Source organism: Dendrobates tinctorius, unplaced genomic scaffold (genome assembly GCF_039654945.1).
Source record: "Dendrobates tinctorius isolate UK_male_01 unplaced genomic scaffold, ASM3965494v1 ptg000093l, whole genome shotgun sequence".
Classification (NCBI taxonomy): Eukaryota; Metazoa; Chordata; class Amphibia; order Anura; family Dendrobatidae; genus Dendrobates; species Dendrobates tinctorius.
In genome coordinates, this window is record NW_027361761.1 from 28,787,704 (window position 1) to 28,801,563 (window position 13,860).

Genomic DNA, 13,860 nt, shown 5'->3' on the forward strand with positions numbered 1-13,860 from the left:
ACCATTTCCTCTCTGTTTAGAAGGATTAGATCCAAGGTAGCAGTTCCCTTTGTTTTCTCCCCTACCTTTTGGAAGATAAAGTTGTTAGCGGATAAGAATTTCCTTGACCCATTAATTTTCCCAACACATGTCTGCATAGTTGAAATCTCCCATGACAACTGTAATATTTTTTGGAGTACTTGGCCATTTGATGCATAAAGAGTTCATCTTTAGCTTGCACAGGCGGCCTGTAGTAAATGCCTACAATGGTGTCCTTTCCATTGTTCTGTCCTTGTATTCTTACCCAAACAGTTTCCACAGAACTCCCGGTCTCCGCAGCTTCAATCTCTGTGCAGATATACGCATTTCTAACATACAATACGACACCTCCTCCTCGTTTATCAAGTCTGTTTCCTAGCAAATAGGTTGTATCTTTCTAGCCTAGTATATCAGCTGCTACTCTTGGTTTTTTCGTTCCAAATAATAAATATATTGGATCTTATCTAGAAAATATGTTGGAACAATTAAGTGTGGGGTCCTAAAAATATGTAGTATTTTTTAGACCATTACAGTTTCAGAAATCAAAATTGAGAAATCTTTAGTCTAATTGAGAATTGGCAAGGCTAGGTTCCAGGAAAATGAGTAACACCTTAGCATGGCTTCCAGGTACACATAAATTGGCTATTTTATGAGCTAAATGTGGTAATGTAATTCATTTTTCATATTTGCATGCTGTGGTGCTACAGTGTGCTTTGTATTTTGTTTGAGTCTACCTAATTTTAGCTTGCCCATCATGAATCTATTCAGTTTATGGAGGAATATACCTAATATTGAGAGGCTTTGATCATTGAATCAAACTCTGAATACTTTTCTGACCTTAAGGATTCTCTTAATCTCATTTAATTCCAAGTGAATTTTAGATGAGGGGAAAAACATTGTTTTGCATTTCTTCTTTGCTTTTAATTTTGAGTTTGCAAATGTTGAATTTTATTTTATGCTTTTATTTATGTATTTTTTTTTTTTTTTTTTTCTTACGGAGATTTGAATCATGTGAACTCTTAACCTCCTTTTAAAGCATTTCAAATTAGGAATGGGTCAGTATCGTTCAGTGCATTTTCCTGAAAGTAATGGGTTGCAGCTGATTTAAGTTCTTTTATATTCTGGAAGTTTTAATTGCTGTTGAATTAAATTTTCATAAAAAGGTTTGTTTTGTTTTTTTTAGTTGATCCATAGAAAATTCACCTAGAACTGGGCAATGATCTGATATTTTATCAATAATAACGCTTTTTTAATTTTAAGAGTAAACACATCAGACAATATCAAATCTATGTGAAAATGATTCATGGATAACTGAATAAAATGTGTATTCTCTGGATGTCGTGTTAAGACATCTAAAAATGTGAAATTCAATGCAACCATTTGTTCAAGCAAGGCAAAGGGTGTCCAGCCAACCATCTTGGGACAATATTAATGTCCCTCAAAATAATTACATCACCCTTCTTGCACATTTGAACTTTGTCCTGTAGTTTATTCATGAATCGGATATGTCTTTTATTAGGTCAATAAACATTATAGTACATACCCTGTTATTGAGTAGACAGATCAAAATATGGTGCCTTCCTGAAGAGACGCTTATTTTTTCCAATAGTTTAAATGAAAGAGAATCTTTAACTATAGTAATTACCCCGGCCTTTTTTCTTTCATTAAGAGAAGTAAAAATATTTGAAAAGTTTTTATGTTCAAATTTTGGCTGATTACCTTTTGAGAGATTTGCCTTTTGAGAATTTTACTACTTGTAGGCAGACTGTCTGCTTGATAGTTATTGATTTCCCTCCATACCGCAAACCTTTTCCAAGGACTGTTTAGTCCCCTAAAATTGTATGACTAAATATGAATATTAAAATTATATCTGTCCAGCAATAGCAAGAAACAAGATTCAACAATTAATGTGCTGACCAAATCGGTATAAGATTATGCGACCTAAAGAAAACTTACCTAAAGCTACATAAAAGAAAACAGTACAAGTGTATAAACAGGTAGGACAAATAGAACAGCTTTCTGTTCTGACTCTGTGTTCAAGCATATTTCTATCCCTTAACCTTTGAGTGACCTCTCTAAAATTCTTTTCTTGAATCCGTCGTCATTTTAGAGAAGTCTGCAAACATTTTTATATTGTTAAAGGGTTTTGGGAAAGATCCATTCTCCCTGATATAATTTTGAATTTTTGTTGAAAAAAAGTGGAAATGCAAGATTGCCTCTCTAGGTTTTTCTGGGGTGTGGTAAACGATGTATTCAATCAATCGTTAAATCCAACTCAGAAAAAGTTGGTATAATCTTTCGGAAACATGTTTTTAGCAAAGTCCGCCAGATCCAGTTGTGAAACGTTTTCTGGTATTCTTAATTTTCCATTATTACGTCTGTTGATTTTCCAAATCTGCTAGATTTTATTTTTAAGCTATTAATTTCGTCTTGGAGGTCTGAGGTTTTTGGGAAAGAGTCAGTGGAATCCTCCACCTTAAGTCTTTTCTTGTTTTTTTTTTTTTTCCATTCTAAGAGATATTGTCATACAATCTGAAATGATTGCTGCGGAGTTTCAAAACAGATCTTGAGATTTTCTTGTATGGTTTTAGTAATTAACTGGATGAGATGGTCACTTGTATTAATTCCTGTGGAAAGAAGCTTGCCTAATTTAATGGAGGGAACCTGCAGTCCACTCAATTGTACTGACTGGAGGCATTCTTTTTTGAGCGAGATTTATTTGGGTTAGTTATTAGAAAATTGGTCAGTCATGTTGAGAATTTGCTTCTCCTTTATCCTTATCAAATATGGCACTCATCTTGGCTGAGGTGGAGGTATCCATTTTCTCCTTAAAGGCAGTATATACTGTAAGTAGGGAAGCATTTTTTTTCCTTATCTGGGGCTCTACTTGAAAGTGATATATTTAGGTTCACAGAAGGATTACCTTTAGTCTGCCCTTTTTTAGTAATGCTACTGTCACGCAGCTCTCACCTGGGGGCGGGAACTCTGTCCCGACGTCATCTCTTCCGGAGCCACAGTCACTCCGGGGGTCCCTTCGGGTGCTCACGCGCAGCTCTCGTCCCCGGGTCTCCTCCTCCAAGTCATGTTTGCGTGCTCCTGTCAGTGCTGTATAGGGCTCAGTCCTCTCTATGGTAATGGAGGACCTGACCCGGGAACCTGTAGTGGTCATGTGCTTTCTGGCTAGGTCCTGACCCGGAACCAGTAGTAATGTGCTATATCAGACCTCCCCCTAGGGGAGGTGCCTGATTATTGTTGTGCTTCCTGGCTTGGTCTGCCGTGTCCCTGCCTGGCTGTGCGCTGTATTCGGGTCCCCTGCCTTGCACTCTGTTGTGCCTCTTGGCACACGCTCTGAATCTGCACTCTGCCTTGTACTTGGTTGTGCCTCCTGGCACACGCTCTGACCCTGTGCTGTCTCGTACTCGGTTGTGCCTCCTGGCACACGCTCTTACCCTGTACTGTCTCATCCTCAGTAGTGCCTCCTGGCACACACTCTGATTCCGTGCTCTGTCTTATACTCAGTTGTGCCTCCTGGCACATGCTCTGATCCTGTATGCAGTCGTGCCTCCTGGCACATGTACCAATCCTGCGCTCTGTCTTATGCTCAGTTGTGCTCTCTGGCACACACCCTGCTCCTGTACTCTGTTACACCTCCTGGCACACCTGCTGCCTAACTCAGTGCTCTGACGTGCTCCTTGCACGCATCCTGCTTCACTCACACCCAGACGAACGTAGTCTCTGTATACCACGTGTTCCTGTGTCTACGCTTTACACGTTCCTGCAGACACACCCACCCACTCGTGTCTCCTGTGAGCTGGCCGCCTGGTGCCAGCAGTCACTCACCCCCTGGGGCTTGCCCCTGACACTCCCTGTACAGGGGGTGGTCTTCACTAGGTCAGCTCGCCCTGGGAGGGTTGGTGTCACGACCCAGAGGGTCCACTCCAGGAGTAGTCACAGTTACTATATAATGATTTAGGTGGTTAGTTTAAGATTAACACACTGGCGCCAGTCCACTTGGACAGAGAAGGAAGGTCCACTATTCCCAGATGCAGCTGGTGAATAACAGGCTCTGTGCTGGTGCCTGTTTAAAAGAGCTAAAGCTGATAAGAAAAGAAATACACCGCGCTATACTGGGAACTGAAAAAAATATAACTGAGTACTTGCTGGTGTGTGAAAAAAATCACGTGGTGGTGGATGTATAGCAGTATTCTGAGACTATTCACGTTGTCATAGATGTATATATTTGGATGCCAAAATTGCAGGGCCAGTGCTCAGTGAGGCAGGCTTGGGTGCTCAGCGTGGGGGCTGGGGCTGCTGCTGCTAATCCGTATGGACGTGGAGACCGCCGTTGCCTCGCGTGCTCCGGCCGAGAGCAACGCTGAGGGACTCGGCGTGTGATGGGGCAGGGCTAGCGTGACGTCACACTGGGGGTAAGACGGTGGCTCAAAGGCAGCACAATACCGACATGTTTCGAGAGATAGCTACTCTCTTCATCAGGGTTGACTGAGCGCCACTGATCGCGGCTGGGTGTCAGCTGATTACCACAGCTGACACCCGGCACAATGTGTCAGGGGTGGTCACGGACTGCCCCGACACGTTAACCCCTTGCACACCACGATCAAACATGATCGCGGTGTGCAAGGGGGTTAAAGGGAAGCATCGGCAGGGAGGGAGCTCCCTCCATGCTTCCCTGAGCCCCCAACAGCAGCGCAATGTGCAGCGCTGCTGTGGGGGGGCTCCATCCCTGCAGGTCCCTGAATCCAAGATGGTGACGGGGACCTTCAGGGGCCTGCAGGGAGCGGGCTTCCTCATGCCTGCAAAGCACAGGCAAGGAGGAAGCCTTGTGCAGTGCCAGTGACAGATCGCTGATCTGTCAGTGATCTGACAGATCAGCGATCTGTCACATGTCGGTTATGTCCCCCCTGGGACAATGTAATAAAGTTAAAAAAAAAGTGTAAAAATTTTTTAAAAAAATCGCTAAATAAAAAAAAATCCCTAAAACTCACTCTTTGGAAATAAAAAAAACAAAAGTACACATTTGGTACCATATTGCCGAACAAAGTGCAATAACGCGCGATCAAAAAGACACATATAAATATACATGGTACCGCTGAAAATATCATCTCATCCCGCAAAAAAACGAGCCACATATAGCATCAGTGAAAAAATAAGTTATAGCTCGCAGAATAAAGCGATGCAAAAATATTTTATATGAAAGTTTTCATTGCATAAAAGCGCCAAAGCATAAAAGACCTAAATGAGGTATTGCTGTAACCATACTGACCCAAAGAATAAAAATGCTTTATCAATTTTACCACAGGTGGAACGGTGTGAACGCACCCCCCAAAATAAATTCATGAAACGCTGGTTTTTGTTCTTAATGCGTCCCAAAAATCGGAATAAAAAGTAATCAAAAGATGTCACATGCCCGAAAGTGAAACCATTAAAAACGTCAACTCGTCCCGCAAAAAATAAGACCTCAAATGACTCTGCGGGTAAAAATATGGAAAAATTATAGCTCTCAATATGTGTGGTGCAAAAATTATTTTTACAATAAAAAGCGTCTTGTAGCGTATGACAGCTGCCAAACATAAACTGCCATAAATAGTAAATCAAACCCCCCCCTTTATCACCCCCTTAGTTAGGGAAAAATAAATTAAAAAAAATGTATTTATTTCCACTTTCCCATTAGGGCTAGAGTTAGGGCTGAGATTAGGGTTAGGGGTGTGTTGGTGTTAGGGTTGGAGTTAGAATTAGGAGGTTTCCACTGTTTAGGCACATCAGGTGCTCTCCAAATGCAACATGGCATCTGATCTCCATTCCAGCCAATTCTGCGTTGAAAAAGTCAAATGGTGCTCCTTCCCTTCCAAGCTCTGCCATGTGCCCAAACAGTGTTTTACCCTGACATATAGGGTATCAGCTTACTCAGGACAAATTGCAAAACATTTGGGGTCCAATTTCTCCTGTTACCCTTAGGAAAATAAAAAATTGGGGGCAAAAATATCATTTTTGTAGAAAAAATGTCTTTTATTTTCATGCCCGGGTGTTAACTTCTGTGAATCACTTGGGGGTTCATAGTGCTCAACACACACCTAGATAAGTTCCTTGGGGGGTCTAGTTTCCAAAATGGGGTCACTTGTGGGGAGTTTCAATAGTTTAGGTACATCAGGGGCTCTCCAAACGCACATGACACCCGCAGACCATTCCATCAAAGTCTGCATTCCAAAACGTCACTACTTCCCTTCCGAGCCCCGACGTGTGCACATACAGTAGTTTTCTCCGACACATGAGGTATCGGCGTACTCAGGACAAATTGGACAACTTTTGGGGTCCAATTTCTCCTGTTAACCTTGGGAAAATAAAAAAAAAATTGGGTACTAAATGTTCATGTTTGTGGAAATACGATTTTTTGTATATTCACGCCCGGGCGTTATAAACTTCTGTGAAGCCCTTGGGGGTTCAAAGTTCTCCCCACACATCTAGATATGTTCCTTGGAGGTGTAGTTTCCAAAATGGTGTCATTTGTGGGGGGTTTCCACTGTTTTGGTACATCAGGGGTTTTCCAATCGTGACATGGTGTCCGATCTCAATTCCAGCCAAAACAGTCAAATAGCGCTGCTTCCCTTCTGAGATCTGCCATGCGCCCAAATAGTGGTTTACCCCCACATGTGGGGTATCAGCGTACTCAGGACAAATTGCACAATAACTTTTAGGGTCCTGTTAACCTTGGGGAAAATAAAAATTGGGGGTGAAAAGATCATTTTTGTGGAAAAAATGATTTTTTTAATTGTACCGCTGTACATTATAAACTTCTGTGAAGCCCTTGTGGGTTCAAAGTTCTCACCACTTATCTAGATAAGTTCCTTGGAGGGTCTAGTTTCCAAAATGGGGTCACTTGTGGGAATTTTCCACTGTTTTGGTACATCAGGGGCTCTCCAAATGTGACATGGCGTCCAATCTGAATTCCAGCCAATTTTGCATTGAAAAAGTCAAATGGCGCTCCTTCCCTTCTGAGCTCTGCCATGCGCTGAAACAGTGATTCCCCCCATATATCAGGTATCTTCATACTCCGGACAAACTGCACAATAACTTTTGCAGTCCAATTTCTCCTGTTACCCTTGATAAAATAAAAAAAATTGAGCCTGAAGGCTTTTTTTTTTTTGTGAAAGTTAAATGTTCATTTTTTTTAAATATTCAAAAAATTCATGTGAAGCACCTGAAGGGTTAATAAACTTCTTGAATGTGGTTTTGAGCACCTTAAGGGGTGCAGTTTTTAGAATAGTGTCACATAGAAAATACCCCAATCATATAGACCCCTCAAAGTGGCTTCAAATGTGATGTGGTCCGTAAAAATAAAATGGTGTTGCAAAAATGAGAAATCACTGGTCAACTTTTAACCTTCTTATAACTTCCTAACAAAAAAAATATTTTGGTTCCAAAATTGTGCTGATGTAAAGTAAACATGTGGGAAATGTTAGTTATTAAGTTTTTTGTGTGCCGTATCTCTGATTTAAGGGCATAAAAGTTCAAAGTTGGAAAATTGCAAAATTTTCAAAATTTATGCCAAATTTCCATTTTTTCACAAAGGCAAGTTATATGAAAATTTTACCACTACCATGAAGTACAAAATGTCACGAGAAAACAGTGTCAGAATAACAGGGATCCATGGAAGCATTTCAGAGTTATTGCCTCGTAAATGGACAGTGGTCCGAATTGTAAAAATTGGTCTGGTCATGAACGTGCAAACAACCCTTGGGGGTTAAGGGGTAAATCTATTAAAATAAATGTTGTATTTTTGAATCTTTTGTTCCTTTTTGCTTTCTCTTTTTGGTGTTTTGTTATGATTTTCAAGGGATCATTGTTATCTTTTCCATGATATGAGGTCAGAAGTGTTTGGATTGTTATTTGTCATGGTGTCTTGGTAATTTTGCTGCATAGCTCTTGGGCTTCCAATGAAATTGGATGGTAAAATTACTGGTGTTCCAGCTTTTAGCCCTTGGTGTAACTCAGCATTATGGATGTGATCCATAACGCCGGCATAACTGTTGACGCGTAATGCCTTTTGAATCTTTTTATATGTTCGGTCCTGTAGGATTCAATTTTGCCATAACTGTTAGCGATAAATTGTTGTGTCAACTTCCCAGTATGTAAAAGGGCATTGAGCTTGTCACGAATGGCAAGCCTGTATGCATAGTACTGCCACAGGGTGATTTTTTTTCTTGTCGATCTTGATCCACTGGTATGGATGGTAGATGATTGTCACCAATTCCTTGATGTTGCACACTTAGGGCAATTGGAGTTGTCAAAATTATTGTCCATCCACTGTCTCCATATGGGAATTTAAGTGGATATGTCATTGCATCACACTTTCTGTGAAGAAAGCTTGTTTGAATTGTTTGGTTTTCACTTTTCAGGTGAACTCTGATGTCCCTAATGGGGGTTCACCTAATGCATTTTGATAATTTATAAACAGATTAATGTACTAATTGCAGTTATGTCAGAATATCACAACTTAGTAGATGTGTGGTTTTTTTTTTTTTTTTTTTTTTTTTTTTTTTTTTTATCCAGCTGCCACCTAGCATTTATCCCGATGACAAATGAATTGTCTCCCGGGTCAGGAAGCAGAAAATTTAAACTCCCTTCATTATCATCAAGTTTATCTTATTGTATGCAAGATCCAATCCATCTTCCAGTCAAATATTTTTCCACTTTGATGCAAAAAAGTAAATTGTGCTATTCTGAGACATTACCCATCTTGAAGTGCTGGGTGATTCAGGTTCAGGACTAGAAGTTAACCAAACTTATCCAGTACCACCAGACCTCACAAATCCATTGGTGCTGCAAGTATGAAGGGAAAGGTAGATGAGAATAAAGAATGAATTCTAACTATAAATAATCCATGCATGATATCGAATAATTTTCTAAGGGCCACTTTGGGGAATAAAAAGTATTGTACAGGATAAGGGGGAGATGTCAGATCGTGATTGATGGTTCTACTCAACATGGAATGTTTTGTTTTTTTCCACATGTTGTTTTTTTTTTTTTTTAACTAATCTCCTTTTGTTATCAGAGACCATATATTTAACCTAATGTTTTCAACACAGGGATGAAAATTTGTGTTACAGATATAGACAAAGATATTTTAAACACCATTCCTCAGCTACAACTTATCTCTGTTAAAGGATGCTAAATATTTCATGAATATTGCAAATAAGCTATATACCAGTGGTGTTCCTTTCGCATAAGTTATATTAAAAGGGTTAGATATACAGTATTGTGGAAAAGATTAAGGCATGTGCAAAGTAACAAGCTGACAAAAATAGAAGCTATAATCTTTTATTTTAATCAATTAATAAATTACAAAATGATTGAAGAAAACAAATCTAAATGACATGAATATTTGGTGACCACCCTTTGCCGTCATCAGTTTTTCTAATTACTTGAACTTGCACAGTTTTTGATGGAATTCAGCAGGGAGGTTTTTCCAATTATCTTGGAGAACTAACCCCCTCTTCAACTGCCTGGTATGCGCCATACTCAGACATTTTGTTTCCAAGGAAAATTAAAGTAATTGAATATGGAGAGAACTGACTGTTGAGAACAGGGACATTGAGAGAGGACATTGTCAAACATACATATGGCTTCTCTGGACAATAATTTCCAACAAACAGATGGTAGAATGCAGTCTGGACATTGTCTCCAATGGATGTAGACTTGGTACATGGAGTCATTTTCCGTTGCTTAGAACCAGGGAAAATATCCAGTTAAAGCAACAAAGAGCAGAACCCCAAAAGCCCAGCAATCAATAGTAGGGCTCAGGAGTAAATATTCTCCCTCTTTCAAGTCGCACAACTCTGGAGACATGTACGGGATAGTATGTGACATGGATGACACATAGTATCCTGTAGGTTGGGTCAAACCAAAGTCACTCAGCTTTACTTGATAACAATCTTCGTCCATTAGCAACACATTGTCCGGCTTCAGGTCTCTGTGCACCAACCCTCTAGTATGCATGTAGTCTAGAGCTGAAGAGATCTGTCTTGCACACCTCTTCACAGTAGCCTCAGGAATTCCTGCTTCTATTCTGACTGAGACATTACCCATTACAGTGCCGGGTGATTCAGGTGCAGGCCTATAAGTTAACCAAACTTATCCATTACCACCAGCCCTCACAAGTATGAAGGGAAAGGTAGATGAGAATAAAGAATGAATTCTAACTATAAATAATCCATGCATGATATTGAATAATTTTCTAAGGGCCATTTTGAAGAAAAAAAAGTACTGTACAGGATAAGGGGGATATGTCAAAGCATAATTGATAGTTCTACTCAACATGGAATGTTTTATTTTTTCCACATTTTCTTTTTTTTTTACTAATCTCCTTTTGTTATCAGAGACCATATATTTAACCTAATGTTTTCAACGCAGGGATGAAAAATTGTGTTACAGATATAGACAGATATTTTAAACACAATTCCTCAGCCACAACTTATCTCTGTTAAAGGATGCTAAATATTTCATGAATATTGCAAATAAGCTATATACCAGTGGTGTTCCTTTCTCATAAGTTATATTAAAAGGGTTAGATATACAGTATTGTGGAAAAGTTTAAGGCATGTGCAAAGTAACAAGCTGACAAAAATAGATGTCTTAATCTTTTATTTTAATCAATTAATAAATTACAAAATGATTGAAGAAAACAAATCTAAATGCATGAATATTTGGTGACCACCCTTTGCCGTCATCAGTTCTTTTAATTACGTGAACTTGCACACCGTTTTTGATGGAATTCAGCACGGAGGTTTTTCCAAATATCTTGGAGAACTAACCCCCTCTTCAACTGCCAGGTATGCGCCATACTCAGACATTTGGTTTCCAGAGAAAATTAAAGTAATTGAAGATGGAGAGAACTGACTGTCGAGAACAGGGACATTGAGACAGTAGATTGTCAAACATACATATGGCTTCTCTGGACAATAACTTCCAACAAGCAGGTGGTGGAATGCAGTCTGGACATTGTCTCCAGTGGCTGTAGACTTGGTACATGGAGTCATTTTCTGTTGCTTCGAACCAGGGAAAACATCCAGTTAAAGCAACAAAGAGCAGAACCCCAAAAGCCCAGCAATCAATAGTAGGGCTCAGGAGTAAATATTCTCCCTCTTTCAAGTTGCACAACTCTGGAGACATGTACGGGATAGTATGTGACATGGACGACACATAGTATCCTGTAGGTTGGGTCAAACCAAAGTCACTCAGCTTTACTTGATAACAATCTTCGTCCATTAGCAACACATTGTCTGGCTTCAGGTCTCTGTGCACCAACCCTCTAGTATGCATGTAGTGTAGAGCTGAAGAGATCTGTCTTGCACACCTCTTCACAGTAGCCTCAGGAATTCCAACCTGCAGAAAAATTATACTTTGATTTGGATAAAGCAGTGCACAAATAAATCTAATATACCAAACATTTAGGATGTTGCGATTTTTGGGACAGTGGATTCAATAGTGGATAAAACTGTTGTTGTGATTGCAATGTGGCATCAAACAGTGCATTGTTATGGACCTCTCTTCCACCTCTGGAAAGGTTTGATGTATTCCCAAAACACCCTATACACATTAGATAGCTAACTGGCTACCAGTTACAGGGATATCTAGATTCTCCCCGACTGTTGATGTATACCATTAGCCTATGGTGTTTTATAAACAAAGCATTGGAAGATTGTAGGAAATCATATGGAGTTGGCCTTACTTACCTCACTTTGAATGATATCATGCAAGGTGCCTGCTGCTGCCAACTCTTGAATCAATACATAGTGGTCAATTGTGCGAATAAAGACTGGATAAGTAGTAATAATGTGAGGGTGGTCAGATAAGGTGATTGAAAAAGAAAACTGTCAGAAAGGCTTTCAGTAGAGTTCTGTCCTTCCTCACTAATTTTGCAGCCATGGCTTTTCCTAAAAAACAAACAAAGAGTTTATAATAATCTCCCAGATCTCACATAGAAACTTTATATTCAAATACCTAATCCCAGTCACTGGCATAGGATATCTTTGGGGATTTCAATTCCTAATCCGCAATCTCATGTCATCTCATGCTTATTTGGTCAAAATCTATTTTTCCCAACCTCTTCATTTTCATATAGTATTTCTATAATCCAACATGGTGTCTGGCATTAATAGTTGGTTGTCCCCCATACACATGCAATACTGATCATTCAACAACAAATATGGGAGATTTCTATGGTTTTAGTCCTATATGTATGGAGAGTTTATAGCTGATGCTACTAGAATAATCTGGATTTTCCAATGACCTACAGAGAAATCTCTCTATGGCCAGTTAAAATAATTATCACTTTTTTATTCAGAATTTGCCACTTTTATTTAAACCATTTAGGTAAATGACCATATTCCTTTTTGCCTTGTTCACATACCTGTTGATCTCTCCTGTGCCAGTACAACTTGTCCATATGACCCCTGGCCCAGCTCCTTGATGATGTTGTAGCATTCAGAAATATTCTGAATCTCCAAGACATGGAAGGCGGCCATTGCTGCTTGGAAGTTGATGATACTTTTTGCTAAACAACAAACTCCCTGTGACTCTGTAGGAAAATATAAGGAATATGATTCATAAAACATCATGTAATGAACATATTCCTGGTTTCTGTGAACATCTATCTTAGGCTACATAACAATTTAGAAACCTATTAAGAAAGACATTGCCTTTCAGGAAAGGATGGTTGACAACCCTTGAAAAAAAAGGTATATTGGTGAGCATATTGGTTGTCATCAATCTTTCTATGAAGATATTGTATTCAAAGTCAAAATAAGGATAATTCAAAACAGTTCTACAGTCATCCAAAAGTGTTTGTATCTAGAGATATTTTTTGCTATTAAAACATATGAAAACTATAATTTGTCACATTTAATGTTACTAGAAAGGGAAGTAACTGTTTACTGGTCATATAAAAAGACCCCGAACACAATAATTAACACCAATGGATCTACTATAGAAGAGTAGTCTTACCTGGGTTGGTATTTTGGTGATGATAAACTGGGTTCTGATCCAAAAAAGTTGAATGACTTTGCTTTCTTCTGGTTAGGTCTGAGAAGTCCTATCTCCACAAAGTTCTCAGGAATGATTCAACAAGACACATGAATGTCTAGCTTTTATAGGGAAGTATCTACCTGAAATTTTTGTCCATCCTCCTCATTGGCTAACTGTGTGTCAATAGCCTCCATTGAATTACAGATTAAGGTGTCTCCTAGAAGTTGGACATTCATGTAGACCTAATTGTTCTTTATTACCCTGTAGAAAGAGCTGATTGTTCCATTATGGTATCAGGGAGGTACCCACCTTAGCATTGTTTTGTTTCTAGTAAAATGCTAATTTACTCAGTTCTGAATTTATTCTGCCCCCTACAGTCACATCTCAACCTCCTGACCTCCTGCTGCTTTCACCAAAAGAGAAACTGGTCCTATCTCTTCATATAAATATACATTTGTCATGCACGATTCTTTCATCCATTGTTTATAGCCATAAACTGACCCAACAAATCTTACAGAATAGTCTTGTACCAACTGACATTATTATTATTATAAGGAAATAACAGAACTGTCTATTTTTTTCTTAAAGCATTAGAACTGATCATCTCCCGAGAAAATCCGGCACACTGGATCAGAGTTTAGAACAAATAGGAGTGTTAATGGGTTGAAATGCATAACGACATTTGTCTGTGTGGTGGAAATGAGAGATTATGTCTTACAGGTTTTGTAAGTAATAAACTATCAATTTATTTGTAGTGTTGCATTTTTTAATCTTTTTTGCAAATGGATGTATAAATAGAAACAG

At 39.1% G+C, this 13,860-nt stretch overlaps 1 pseudogene; it reads right to left on the reverse strand.

The window, feature by feature from the left end:
• Positions 1-10,875: 10,875 nt before the first annotated feature.
• On the reverse strand, positions 10,876-12,947 carry LOC141098631 (serine/threonine-protein kinase SBK1-like; annotated as a pseudogene).
• Between the last annotated feature and the right edge of the window lie 913 nt (positions 12,948-13,860).